Source organism: Pan troglodytes, chromosome 12 (genome assembly GCF_028858775.2).
Source record: "Pan troglodytes isolate AG18354 chromosome 12, NHGRI_mPanTro3-v2.0_pri, whole genome shotgun sequence".
NCBI classification, from domain to species: domain Eukaryota; kingdom Metazoa; phylum Chordata; class Mammalia; order Primates; family Hominidae; genus Pan; species Pan troglodytes.
Genome location: NC_072410.2, coordinates 60,394,182 through 60,408,984, shown reverse-complemented (window position 1 = coordinate 60,408,984; position 14,803 = coordinate 60,394,182). Strand labels below are relative to the sequence as shown.

Genomic DNA, 14,803 nt, shown 5'->3' with positions numbered 1-14,803 from the left:
GCCTGGCTAATTTTTTGTATTTTTAGTGGAGATGGGGTTTCACCATGTTGGCCAGGCTGGTCTCGAACTCCTGATCTCAAGTGATCTGCCCAACTTGGCCTCCGCAAAGTGCTGGGATTACAGGCGTGAGCCACTGCACCCGCCGAGGTTCATTCTTACACTCAATAAAAATACACATATCAGACAGTCTGCTTGATGATTTATATTTTTTGTAGCTAAGGTCTTGTCAGATCTGAGTAGAGCATCATGTTTTTCAATAATCACAAGAGCTAGCTTTTATTAAGGGCTTACTGTGTCCAGTGCTGTTCTAAGCATGTCACATACTGTATTAATTCACTTAATCCTCACAACTACCCTCTGAGGTGGCAACTATTATTATCCCCATTTTGCAGATGAGGAAACAGAGGCCCAGGGAGGTCAGATAACATGCCCATATAGCTAGAGAGTGGCAGAGCTGGGGGGAACCCTGTCAGTCTGGCTCCAGAGCCCATTGTATAGCAGCCACCTCTGCCCACCCTGGCCTGGCTAGGCCTCAATGCCAGAAACACACCATTCTCTATCTCCCGGAGGGTAACAGAGCTGCCATTATCCCAGGAGGCAAGGCTGTCCCAAGAGCATAGACCAGTAGTAGGGTTGGTTGCCAGCTTCTAGGTGTCGCCTCAAGGCTCCTTGCTGCTTCTATTATTATTCTAATAGCTCTGAGCTAGGCGTGAGGTAATCTGAGCTTTTAGACCTTGGCTATTTCACTGAGGTTTGCTGTGAGGCTTCAGTTTTGTCATCTAAAACAGCACTGTCCTTCTAGAGTTGCTGTGAGGACAGGAGAGCAGTCTGCCAAGCACTTAGCAGGGGCCTGGAGGGCAGAAAGCATTCAGTGATGGGGAGGAGAGGAAAGCTCACAGAGCCTCGGTCCACATGGCTCAGCAATGTGCTGGAGCTGCGATGCGGTCAAAAGACCATGAAACAAAACGTGATTTCAAAATAACTCAAGTCTTTCACGTGTGTTTCTCACACCGATAAGTGAACGTAGTCCTTCGTTAGACTGCACTCGATTCTCACGGTGGCCATGTGAGAGGCACAGTTCTTCTTGCACGTCCCCCGCCGTCTTCTCCCACACATGGTTCTCACTTGCTGCAGGGGCTCCCGGTCTGGCTCTCAGTTTCCGTTTCCTCTGATTTTTATCTCACAAATGGCTGGCAGGGTGGGGCTCCTTCCTTGGAGGGTGGGCTCCAGGAGGAACTGAGGAGAGTGTAACCAGGACCCTCATTAGGGGCCATGGGGGTGGGAAAGGTTGGGAACTCGCCAGTCATTTTTATCCCATCACATGAATTATTATTTTTGGCAGAGGAGAAGGTGTCTGTGTTAGTACCACAAACTGTGGCTTAAAATGACAGAAATCTATTCTTTTACAATTCTGGAGGTTAGAAGTCAGAAATCAAGGTGGTGGCAGGGCCATGCTCCCTCTAGAGTCTCTAGGAGAGGGTCCTTCTGAAAAAAGAAAAACTTCAGCTGAATTACATTTAAGAGTTTAATTGAGTTTAATTAAATGAACAATTTGTGAATCGGACAGCCCCCAAATCAAGCATATTCACAGAGACTCCCGGCGCAGCTACATGGTGGAAGAAGATTTACAGACAAAGGGAAATGATGTACAGAAATTGGAAGTGAGGTACAGAATGACCTGATTGGTTACAGCTCAGTGTTTGCCTTATTTGAACGTAGTTTGAACACTCAGCAGAGTATGAATGGTTGAAGTATAGCCTCTGGGATTGGCCAAGACTTAGTTATTGTTACAGGCGCATACTCCTAAATTAGGTTTTCAATTTTGTCTGACTATTAAGCTAGGTTACAGTTCATCCACAAGGACTCAAATATAGAAGTACAGAGTCCTTCTCAGGACATATATAGTTTGCTTTAAAACTTCCTTGCCTCTTCTAGCTTCTTATCGTTCCTGGCATTCCTTGGCGTTTCTTGCCTTGTAGACCCATCATATTCATTTCTACCTCCATCTTTATGAGGTCTTTTCCCTGTGTATTTGTGTCCAAACTTTCCTCTTCTTATAGGGACACCAGTCATTGGATTAGGGACCACTCTAGTTGAGTATGACTTTATCCTAACTTGATTGCATCTGCAAAGACTATTCCCAAATAAGGCCACATTCACAGGTTTGGGGGCCAGGATATATCCTTTGGGGGAACATAATTCAACCCAGCCTGTAACAATGTCATATCATTCAGATTGATTCTGAGCTAGCCCATTCCCAGTCTAACATCTCCAAACCTGGTTCCCCTAGACCCTTGAGCTTGTCTGCGACTCTTGTCCAAATGAAGCTGTGAGGCGAGCTGCCCTGCTGACCAATGGCAGGGCCTCCCTTCTGGCTCCAGGCTCTGCACTGAAGTGCAATGGGCCAACCAGGTACTTGCCCAATGCCATGGGTGAAGCCAAGGAGGGCATAGCCAGTAGGAAATATATTCTACAGAAGTGATCACTTTTCAGTTTAAAAAAAAAAAAAAAAAAAAAGGCCGGGCGCGGTGGCTTACGCCTGTAATCCCAGAACTTTGGGAGGCCGAGGCGGGTGGATCACGAGGTCAGGAGATGGAGACCATCCTGGCTAATACGGTGAAACTCCGTCTCTACTTAAAAAAAAAAAAAAAATTAGCTGGGCGTGGTGGCGGGCGTCTGCAGTCCCAGCTACTCGGGAGGCTGAGGCAGCACAATGGCGTGAACCCGGGAGGCGGAGCTTGCAGTGAGCGGAGATCGCGCCACTGCACTCCAGACTGGGAGACAGAGCGAGACTCCGTCTCAAAAAAAAAAAAAAAAAAAGTAATTAATTGATATGTTTTAAAGGTATATGTCAACATAATGTTTTATTAAGATTATGAGTGAAATTTTTTCTTCTATGAAGAATCAATGTGAAGTTATGGTTAAAATATCAATCGCTATATCATATTAGGAGATAAAAGAGGAACTATTCAATAACTGAAGCTAGGAAAACATCCATATGGAGAAAAATGAAACTGGGCAATGTCAAAGCATGTCTTCATTGTTTATCTTGGTAGAAAAGATAGAGGACTGTCTTTCTTGGACTAAAGAAGGGAAGAGGCCAGGCATGGTGGCTCACACCTGTAATTCTAACATTCTTGGAGGCCAAGGTAGAGGGATCACTTGAGGCCAGGATTTTGAGACTAGTCTGGGCAGCAAAGCAGACCCTGTCTCTATAAAAAAATGTTTTAAATTGGCTGGGTGTGGTGGCATGTGCCTGTAGTCCCAGCTACTCAGGAGACTGAGGTAGGAGGATTGCTTGAGCCCAGGAGTTCCAGGCTGCAGTGAGCTATGATTGAGCCACTGCACTGAAGCCTGAGTAAGAGAACAAGACCTGTCGCTAAAAAATATTTAAAAAGAGGGGAAGAATACTTAAATTAGGTACAAAAAAGTACCAACCAAAAAGAGAACAGATTGATACATTATATTATTATTATTATTGACTATTATTGACTATATTAACTATATTATAAAATTGAATATTCACATTCTCTATGACCCAATGTGTGCATCAAGATATATCTATTAGAATACCCTTAGGAGCTCTGTAGATATCAGCAAAAACAAACAAAATCAAACCAGAAACATCCCAAATGTCCACTGACAGGTAAATGAATAAGCAAATTGATATATTCACACTGTAGAATATTACACAATTAAAGCAATGAACTATAACTACATGCTACACTGTTCTTACAATGTAATTATATATAGACTACCTATAACATAATACCTTTCTATCAAGTGTTCTTCATTTATTTATTTTTTGAGACAGGGTCTAACTCTGTCACCCAGGCTAGAGTGAAGTGGTACAACCTCGGCTCACTGCAACCTCCACCTCCCAGGCTCAAGTGATCCTCCCACCTCAGCCTTCTGAGCAGCTGGGACAGCAGGCACATGCCACCACGCCCAGCTAATTTTTGTATTTTTTTGTAAAGATGGGTTCTTGCCATGTTGCCCAGGCTAGTCTCTAACTCCTGGGCTCAAGCGATCCTCCCACCTTGGCCCCCAAAAGTGCTGGGATTATAGGTGTGAGCCTCTGTGGCTGGCCCTCTAACAAGTTTAAAAACAACTAAAACTAAACATTTATTAAGCATTACATTAATCAAATATAATTTAACATTAATTAAACATTAATTAAGGATAACATTAATTTAACTATTTTTTAAAGGAAGAAAATTATTAGGACAAAATGGAAGTAAAGGGGTAAAGGGAAGCACACAGGTAAATGTAAGTTATTGTTGATATTTTAGGCCAGGTGCAGTGGCTCATGCCTGTAATCCCAGCATTTGGGAGGCCAAGGCTGGTAGATCACTTGAGCCCAGGAGTTTGAGAGCAGCCTGGGCAACAAAAATAATAAAAATTTAAAAAATTAGTTGAGCTTGGTGCACCTGTTACAGGTGCACCTATAGTCCCAGCTATAGCTACTTGAGGTGGGAGGATCACCTGAACCTGAAGAGGTCAAGGTTGCAGTGAGCCGTGATTGTGCCACTCCCCTTGGTACCAGTGAAACCCTGTCTCAAAAAAAAAAAAAAAAAATTAGATCTTGGGTTGACAGATGTGTTCACAGGTGTTCAGATACATATAATTTTGAAATAAATTAATAAAATAATAGAAAGCCATGCTAGGGAAAAAGGAAATATCAATGGTCAAGTTGCTAGGCTGTATGGCACGAAGAGTAGTTAGTCAAAGAGAATCACCTTTTCAGATGTGCCCTATCGCCCACCAGCCAGTAGTGGACAGCTCCCTGTCATGGGATAACCTGGCTGTGCTTCTCCTGGAACTTGGGCCTTACCATCTGGGAGTCCCCATTTAGTTGAGAAGCTGCAGAGGGAGTTTATTTCTGTGGCCTTGTAATGGGGCACACCTTCTGTTTGGGGGGGGAAGTTCCCTCCTGTTCCAGGGAGATCATGAAGCAGCAGCTGCATTGGCAAGGGCAGAGAAGATGTCCCAGCGATGGCTATTAAGGGGTCCCTCCCTTGCAGAAAAGGATTAGTGTCCAGCTAGCAGAGAAACACTTGCCAGGTACTTAATAGGTTCTACTTGATGGTAGTAGAAGCTCTCCCCAACACACATGCCCACTCAGCCAGGGAGAAGGTAGCAGGAAGGAAGGAGGCCCCCTGAGTATTGCGACCACAGAGATAGCCTGCCCCTGCAACCACACCCACACACTGAGGTTTCACCAGGGCATAGGGGAGTGGTGGTTAAAAGACAAGAGAACAGGCAGATACTATTCTCTCCAAGTTTTGCTCCAAAATATGAGCTCTGAAAGTGAACGTGAGGACCCATTTCCATCTGTCCCCTACCCCATTCTACTCCCAGGTATAAGTTGCTTACCAAGATGAATAATGAGGGTTCTTTGCAGCTTGTAAAATACTTTTTTAAAACATCATCACATTTGGTCCTCCTTAAAAAAAACCCAGTGGGGGTGGTTATCGTGCTTACCTTTATTTTTTAGATGAAAAAACTGAGGCTTGGAGAGGCTCAGCGACTTGTCTAAGGTGATAGACTTGGAGGCAGAGATGAGAGGAAGGCTTCTGACTCCCTCTTATGCCATGTTCCCAGAGGGAGTGCCCAAAAACATGCTGTCTCAGCAGGAAGCAGCCACTACCCAAAAGCAGAATGGGAGGAAAGGAACAGGGGCCACATTTGGTCCTTACTAGCCAGTGCAGAAATGGTGGTACTGGGAGGAGATATTTAGAGAGTGGCCCTCCGGTCACCTGATCCAAAGGCCAGGATTGAAGGAGCTATGTCCTAGAGCAGCAGAGTTCTGTTAATTTGTTGTCTGTGCCTTCTGTATAATATCACTTTGTGCCCCTGGATATGCTGTTTTCTCCAGTGAGTCTAGGGAAGGAACTCAGAGGGATCATTTCACTGTCATTAAAAAACAAAACAAAACAAAACAAAACAAAGTTTAAAAGGGATGCTTCAAAGTTTGATGCTCTAGTTGTTTTTAATCAAGCAGGGATTGCTCATTGTAAAAGTAATTTGGGATAATATAATCAAATAAAAAGTAGAAAAAAGAGTCACACCACCCAGGGATAATCACTTGTCCATCACCAACTTATCACTGGCAGGGAATCTGCAGACAACATAGCACTGTTACCTCCCTTTAAGGCCTCAAATAATTTCTAACAGAAAGAGGCTGTTTTCGCTTAGGATGCAGATGAATAAAGAAAAGAACTCCCCAGGCCGGGTGCAGTGGCTCACGCCTGTAATCCCAGCACTTTAGGAGGCCGAGGCAGGTGGATCACAAGGTCAGGAGATCGAGACCATCCCGGCTAACACGGTGAAACCCCGTCTCTACTAAAAATATAAAAAATTAGCCGGGCATGGTGGCGGGCACCTGTAGTCCCAGCTACTTGGGAGGCTGAGGCAGGAGAATGGCATGAACCAGGGAGGCGGAGCTTGCAGTGAGCCGAGATCGCGCCACTGCACTCCAGCCTGGGTGACAGAGCAAGACTCCATCTCAAAAAAAAAAAAAAAAAAAAAAAAAAAAAGAACAGAACTCCCATCCAAACGGTGAGAAAAAGACATATAATCTACAAATCATACCTTTTCTTAAACTCGTCAGAGAGCTGAGGTCACAAGGCAATGAAATGAACTGAATTCCAAAGAGTAACTATCCCCCGTGAGAAGAAATAGGGAACAGGGGCTATTTTACCTTTGCCCAGGACTGGCTACATCATTTACAGATTTATAGGACCCAGTGAAAAATATGGGGAACTTCTGAGCACAGGGCACTGTGTGACTGCACAGCTTGGATACCATGAGGTGGGTCCTGTCTTTGGCAGAGAACAGAAGGAAGTGGCCACCACCAGTGTTGGTAAAAAGGAAGGAACTCAAATGTCTTGGATTCCCGAAGACTAAGTATGGATTAGCATTCAGTTTATTTATTTATTTATTTTTGAGACAGAGTCTTGCTCTGTCACCCAGGCTGGAGTGCAGTGGTGCAATCTTGGCTCACTGCAACCTCCTCCTCCCAGGTTCTAGTCATTCTCATGCCTCAGCCTCCCAAGTAGCTGGGATTACAGGTGTGTACCACCATGCCCAGCTAATTTTTTTTTTTTTTTTTGAGATGGAGTCTCACTCTGTCACCCAGGCTAGAGTGCAGTGGCACGATCTCAGCTCACTGCAACCTCCACCTCTCAGGTTCAAGCGATTCTCCTGCCTCAGCCTCCCAAGTAGCTGGGATTACAGGCCTGCACCACCATGCCTGGCTAATTTTTGTATTTTTAGTAGAGACAGGGTTTCACCATGTTGGCCAGGCTGGTCTCAGACTCCTGACCTCAAGTGACCTGCCTGCCTCAGCCTCCCAAGGTGCTGGGATTACAGGCGTGAGACACTGCACCCGGCGCGTATCAGTTTAGAATGACTGGGAGCCCCAGAGAGAAGGGGAGTTTGTCACTACAAGCCCTTTTCCATGGGCCTCCACTAGGTGCTCACGAGAAAAAATGGGGATAGGGCAAGAGCCCCATGCTTGATGGTGCAGGCATTCAAGATGATGCAGGCAACGCTACGCCAGGGTGTAGCCAAGAAGTGGGTGGGGACTCACGTCCAAAGACTCCTCTTTCATCAAGTAAAAGCATCAAGCAGCTAGAAGAATGGCAGCAAACAGTTTCCACCCCAGAGCCACAGGTGTAGAAGCAGAGTCTGGCTGCCTTTGGGAAACAGTAGGAAACTCTCATTCTGCACTGGCAAGGGCAAAGATCCACTGCTTCTGGGATAAGAGTCAAAGCAAAAGCTGACTTCTCCTGGGAAAACAGGGGTAGGAAAACCTTCTGGGCCTAGGATTCTGCACCAATATACAGTGGAGACGTGTGAGTCTGGAGGAGGGACTCTTGCTATGTTGCTCAGGCTGGTCTTGAACTCCTGGCCTCAAGCAATCCTCACACCTCAGCCTCCCAAAGTGCTGGAATTATAGGCATAAACCACTATGACTGGCCGGAGGGGCTCTTTTACACCCAAGACCCAGCACAGATTCCAGGACAGAGTTTGGTTGCCATGGGGATGGGAAAGGAGCAGAAACTCTGAGAAGGCCTCAACCACAGGGCTCAGGCTCACAGCCTCTGCCTAAGACTGAGGCTGGACCAGGAGAAGCAAGAATGCCCTTAGACCCTACCATGAGCCTAACATCGAGTAACAAAATAACAGCAATCTATATTAATCAAAACTTAACTGGGCGTGGTGGTGCGCACCTGTAATCCCAGCTACTGGGGAGGCTGAGGCACGAGAATCACTTGAACCTGGGAGGCAGAGGTTGCAGTGAGCCGAGATCATGCCACTGCACTCCAGCCTGGGCGACAGAGTGAAATTCTGTCTCAAAAAACAAACAAACAAACAAACATATTGGCTGTATTAGTAAGCTTTTGCTAGATTGTGCTATGGAAACAACCAACCCCAGAAGCTCCGCGGCTTATGAAAACAAAGGTTTGCTTCTTTGTCATATCACATGGCCTTCATGAGTGGGTTTGGCCCTGCCCCATATCTTGTTCATTTTAGGATTCAAGTTCAAGGAACAGCCCCCTCCTATCTGAAAGACAGAAAAAGGGACATCAGAACCACATGAAGACTCTTTTTTTTTTTTTTTTTTTTTTTTGAGACAGAGTCTCATTCTGTTGCCCAGGCTGGAGTGCAATGGCGCGATCTCGGCTCGCTGCAACCTCCGCCTCCCTGGTTCAAGAGATTTTCCTGCCTCAGCTTCCCAAGTAGCTGGGATTACAGGTGCCTGCCACCATCCCCGGCTAATTTTTGTATTTTTTAAAGTAGAGATGGGGTTTCATCATGCTGGCCAGGCTGGTCTCAAACTCCCGACCTCAGGCAATCCACCCACCTCAGCCTCCCAAAGTGCTGAGATTACAGGCGTGAGCCACCGTGCCCGGCCCACATGAAGACTCTGAAAGCTTCTCAGAAATGGCCTGTGTTGCTTCTGCTCACAGTTCATTGGCTAAAGCAAGTCACTCGCCAAGCCCGGTGTTAGCAGGGTGGAAAAGTGTAAGCATCTTGCGGAGAGGAGCAGTAAATAACTGAGGATAATGATACAGTCTACCTCCTGAGCATTTAAGAAGCCTTAAATATAGCATCAAAACATTTTTTCCTGGAACTAAAAACATGATTTTCTGATTAAAAACTCAGTAGATGTATTCAAAGAGCTCATGGGCAAAGTGGTGATAAAAGAAAAACTTCAGCCAAATTAAATTTAAAGGAGTTTAATTGAGCAAGGAACAATTTATAATTCAGGCAGCCCCCAGAATCACAGCAGATTCACAGAGACTCTCGGGGTGCCTTGTGGTCAGGACAAATTTTTAGACAAAAAAAGGTAAAGTGAAGCGGCCGGGCACGGTGGCTCACGCCTGTAATCCCAGCACTTTGGGAGGCCGAGGTGGCCGGATCACGAGGTCAGGAGCTCGAGACCATCCTGGCTAACAAGGTGAAACCCCGTGTCTACTAAAAATACAAAAAATTAGCTGGGCGTGGTGGCGGGCGCCTGTAGTCCCAGCTACTTGGGAGGCTGAGGCAGGAGAATGGCTGAACCCGGGAGGCGGAGCTTGCAGTGAGCCGAGATTGTGCCACTGCACTCCAGCCTGGGCGACAGAGCAAGACTCTGTTTCAAAAAAAAAAAAAAAAAAAGGTAAAGTGACGTACAGGAATCAGAAGTGAGGTACAGAAACAGTGAGATTGGTTACAGCTCTGCGTTTGCCTTATTTGTGCGTAGTTTGAACATTCAGCAGTCTATGAGTGGTTGAAGTATGACCACTGGGATTGTCCAACACTCAGTTATTGTTACAGGTACATACTATTAAGTTAGGTTTTCAGTTTTGTCTGACTATTAAGCTAGGTTACAGTTCATCCACAAGGACTCAAATATATGAGTACAGAGTCCTTCTCAGGCCATATTTAGTTTGCTTTAACAGTAGAAATATCAATCAGTAGCCTGGAAGATCAAATGGAAGAAAATCTCAAATCATAGCACAGAACTTCAAAAAGATGAGGGAATACAATCACTATATTATTATCAAAACTTACATACATTAATATACTTAATTTATACTAACACCTATGAGTTAGCTATTATTACTCACCAACCCATGTCACAGCTGAGGAAACTGAGGATCAGAGGGGTAAGGAACAATCCCAGGGTTGCACAGCTGGTGTTCAGACCCAGGTAGTTGCGCTTCTGTGACTGTGCTGTGAAGTGCTGGTTTGTTGTTGTTGTTGTTGTTTTAAATTTAACTTAATTTTATTTTAAGTTCCAGGATACATGTGAAGGATGTGTAGGTTTGTTACATAGGTAAACATGTGCTGTGGTGGTTTGCTGTGCTGTTGTTAATCACATGTTTTTGCTTCTTAATGCCCATGCAATTTTGCCATGATAAAAGGCTTAGAGGATTGATCCAGAAGACCTAATTTAAGAAACAGAAATTCAAGAAGGAGAAAAGGAATTGTTGGAGGAAGTACAGGGATTAAATAAATGATGAAGTTGAGGTGGGAGGAACACTTGAGTCGGAGGTCAAGGCTGCAGTGAGCTGTGATCATGCCACTGCACTCCAGCTTGGGCAACAGAGTGAGACTCTGTCAAAACAAAGAAAGAGAGAGAGAGAAAGAGAAAGAGAAAATGCTTCTGTGATTAAAAAAGACTTGTTATTTAAAAGGGCTCATTGAATTCCAGTCTGGATTGAGAAAAAAAGGCACACATCTAGAAATATCCTGTAAAAAGCCCTCAACTTCCAGGATAAAGAGAAATTTTTGTAAGTTTCCAGGCAAAAAGAACAAATGACTTATAAAGGAGTATCAGACCTTCCTCAGGCTTTTCATCTACAACAATGGAAGCTAGAAGATTGCAGAATAAAATCTAATGACAATGAGAGTAAAAAGACCTTGAAAAATTAGCCAGGCATGGTGGCTGGCGCCTGTAGTCCCAGGTACTCGGGAGGCTGAGGCAGGAGGATCGCTTGAACCCGGCAGGTGGAGGTTGCAGTGAGATCATGCCACTGCGCTCCAGCCTTGTGACAGAGCAAGACTCCGTCTCAAAAAAAAAAAAAAAAAAAAAAAAAAAAGACCTTGGCCTAAAGATCTGACACCACCCAGGCTGACAGGCCTCACTTATCAGGGTGAGAGAATGTTTTCTGTGGATATGATATGGGTCAGAGAGTACTGCACCCACACACTCTACTTGGGGAATTTATTCAAGAAAAGCCTCCATCCAAGCAACGTGTGAATCAATCCCAAAGGTGGTATGTGCTTAAAAAATAATAAATAAAGGCCGGGCACAGTGGCAGTGGCTCACACCCGTAATCCTATCACTTTGGGAGGCTGAGGCGGGTGGATTGCCTGAGTTCAGGAGTTCGAGACCAGCCTGAGCAACACAATGAACTGTCTCTACTAAACTACAAAAAAATGAGCTGGGTGTGGTGGTGTGCGCCTGTAATCCCAGCTACTTGGGTGGTTGAGGCAGAAGAATCACTTGAACCTGGGTGGTGGAGGTTGCAGTGAGCCAAGATTGTGCCATTACACTCCAGCCTGGGTGACAGAGCAAGACTCCATCTCAAAAATAAATAAAAATAAATAAATAAATAAATAAATAAATAAACCAAATGAATCAAAGCAAAAATCTCAGCGTAGTGGAATATGATAAAAAGAGGAAACAATAATAGTGAGACATAAGCCTAATACATATCTATTTATCTAAATTTAAATGAATACTGATAGAGCTACTAGGAAATTATTCTATAAATTTGGTTTTATGATTGTGGTGGGAGATTTAAAAACTCTCCTTTTAATCAAATCTAAACAGGCCAAAAAATAGTGAAATCATAAAGAAATGAAATATTTCATTAAAGGCCCAATTATAGTAAGTGTTAACTCAATTATAGTAAATGTAAATGTTAATGTTTACAATGATAATAAAGGTTACAATGGTAGGAAATGTACTCTATGTGTGGCAGAGGCACCTGGCAGCCTTAACTTACGCATACCCTGAGAATGACTATGGTCCAAGAAGAAACTGTTTTTGGAGTTACAACCTAAGGAATCTGGGAGTGGCCAACCTGGAGATTCACTCCCTGTGGTTTGAAGGACATCAGAGCTTCTGGCCCATCCTGTGGAATGCAGGCCACACAGGGGATCTAGGCATTTTGTTTTGGGTTAAATGGAGGCTGCTAGGTGCTTGCTTTTCACAAAGGGTAGCAGTCTTCCTGTTCAGCCCACTGCCACTGGACTGTCCCTATTTTTAAATGCCCCCAGTAAACCCTTTGTCTCGTTCACTCTCTCTGGATCTCTTTTTGTCCCCTCAGACACAGTGCCATTCCTACTGGAGTCAATTGGGGTCTGGCACAACACCCTATGAGTAGAGAGAGTGAGAATAAGGCTGCTTTGCTGCGTAGAGACCCCACCATCTCAGGGACACTAAATGCTCCTCTCAGGGAACATTCTTCTGCTCACTGACCTTTAAATCAAGATGAGAAATGACTCCTTTGGTTTGAGGTTTTGTTCTCTGTTCAGAGATCTCCCAGGGAAGTCTTTATTTTAATCTATGGCCATCACCTTCCCTTCAACAGAAATCTGCTTGTTAAATTCTATCCTGAGAAGAGATTTAATAAGGGATAAATGGGGAGAGTATAAATTCAAGGGAAGGGTATCTAAGGGAGTGAGACAGGTGGGGAAAAGACCCTGAAGCTATTAAAAAGGGTAGTTCTGACCCACCTCAAGCCCACCTTGCCTGCCTCCCAGGCTGGGATACGTACTCCCAGCCCTTCTCTCTCTGATCCCATCTCTTCCTGTTCTTCCCTATCATCTCTCCGTGCCTACATTTCAATTGTTAAGTTAATGGGGGATGGGACAAAACATTTCTTGTTCCTTCAACCTAATTCCTGAGAGAAGCAGCTGCTACTTAAGGAATTTCTCAAGCTCAGAGCATAATTAAGTGTGACTTTTAGCCCTGAAAAAAAAAAATCTGAATTTCAATTTGGGAGCTCCTGAGCGAGCAGTCTCCTTGACATTTGAAAGCTTAAACCTTATCTGGAGCAGCCCTTTGGAGGCTGACAGACCTTGCTGAACTTGAGCCATTTCAGAACCCACCATAGGGTTATTTTTCATTCCTGTTTTTCAATTACACAGCAGCAGAAGATTCAATTAGACTGTGAGGGCTTTTCTTCATTAATCCATAGAAGCTTAAGTGACCATATTTTACAGAGAATACCATAAAATAAATATTGCACTGGATTTCTTTCTTATGTTAGTTTCCTCTTGCTATTATTAAAATGCGAGGAACATCAAAATCCAGAAGCCTCAGGGTTCACTCAGGTGTCAAAACCTCCACAAGCATCTCTTCCCACTGCTTCTCTGCTCTGCCGTGACCTTTGAGAGCCTCGGTTTTTACCCAGCTGTATCTGTTTCTAGCCTCTTCCCCTAGCACATTTGTATATGTATTACAAGAATAATCTCACTGTGGATGTCAGTATTTTTCCATTATAACAATTGCTCCACTTGGGTGCGTTTACACAGACATACCATTTTTAAAGTACAAAAGCATTGTGTCAGATATCTTATACACGTTTTTCTCTATCCTCATGCAAACATGTAAGCTTGGTATTATTATTCCCATTTCTCAGATGATGTTCTGGTTATCCATTGTATCTATATGTACCATGTTTTGTTTATCCATTCATCTGTTGATAGATATTTGGGTTTGAGAAAGAAAACAACATTTTTTGCTGGACGTGGTGGCTCACACCTGTAATCCCAGCACTTTGGGAGGCTGAGGCAGGCAGACCACCTGAGGTCAGGTGTCCAAGACCAGCCTGGCCAACATGGTGAAACCCCGTCTCTAGTAAAAATATAAAAATTAGCCAGGCGTGGTGGTGCATGCCTGTAATCTCAGCTGCTTGGGAGGCCGAGGCAGGAGAATTGCTTGAACCTGGGAGGCAGAAGTTGCTGTGAGCCGAGATCACGCCACTGCACTCTAGCCTGGGCAACAGAGCGAGGCTCTGTCTCAAAAAAAAAAAAAAAAAAGGAAAATATTTTAATATGGGGAATGTGAGCCCCCTTTAACTACCAGGCCCAGAGAGCACTGAAATGTGACAGTGTGTGACAGCGTGTGACAGCAATCATTCTCACTCCCCCCGTAAGCCAAATAATTACCTCTTGAAGCCACTTACTATGCAGGCTCTAGACTAACTAATGCCAAGTAGCCATAAAATGCCCCATGCTAAACACCATAACTCATACTCTACATTTCAACTACGCATAGGCAATTGCTAATCGATGTTGTTTCTGCAAACCAGTGAGAATTCCTGTCAAACAATTTTGTATCAGCCCATTTCTTGTTCTCTTTTGCTTTTAAAAACCTGCTTGTAACCTATGCTGAATGGACCACTCCCCAAACCAACTTGGAAGCCAGTTGCCCTCAATCTTGGCCCAAATAAACTGTCTACATTCATTTTGCCTCAGATTCTTCAGGTCAACGTTTTGTTTCCATCTCTTGGCTATTGCAAATAATTCTGCTGTGAACAGGGATGTACATATATCTGTTCAAGTCCCTGCTTTTAATTCTTTCGGATATATACCTAATAGTAGAATTGCTGGATCCTAACAGTAATTCTGTCTAATTTTTTGAGGACCACCATGCTGTTTTCCACGGTAGCTGGACCATTTGACATTCCCACCAACAATGCTCAAGGATTCCAACTTCTATGCATCCTTGCTATCCTAGTGGGTATGATGTGGTATCATCTGCCACTTTTGAATGGTAAATGCCTAAGAGAAA

General features: G+C 44.3%; 2 long non-coding RNA genes across 2 annotated transcripts in view; one reads left to right on the top strand and one right to left on the bottom strand.

Annotated features, from left to right (window-relative positions):
- Positions 1-14,803, top strand: part of LOC129143133 (uncharacterized) — a 206,483-nt gene that overhangs the window by 83,016 nt on the left and 108,664 nt on the right. The gene's annotated exons all lie outside the window — the stretch shown is intronic.
- On the bottom strand, positions 183-10,971 carry LOC134807907 (uncharacterized). The gene is made up of 3 exons (XR_010149498.1): positions 10,122-10,971; positions 5,485-5,913; positions 183-1,485 (listed from the first exon to the last, which is right to left on the bottom strand). It is a non-coding gene; the product is annotated as an uncharacterized LOC134807907 (long non-coding RNA).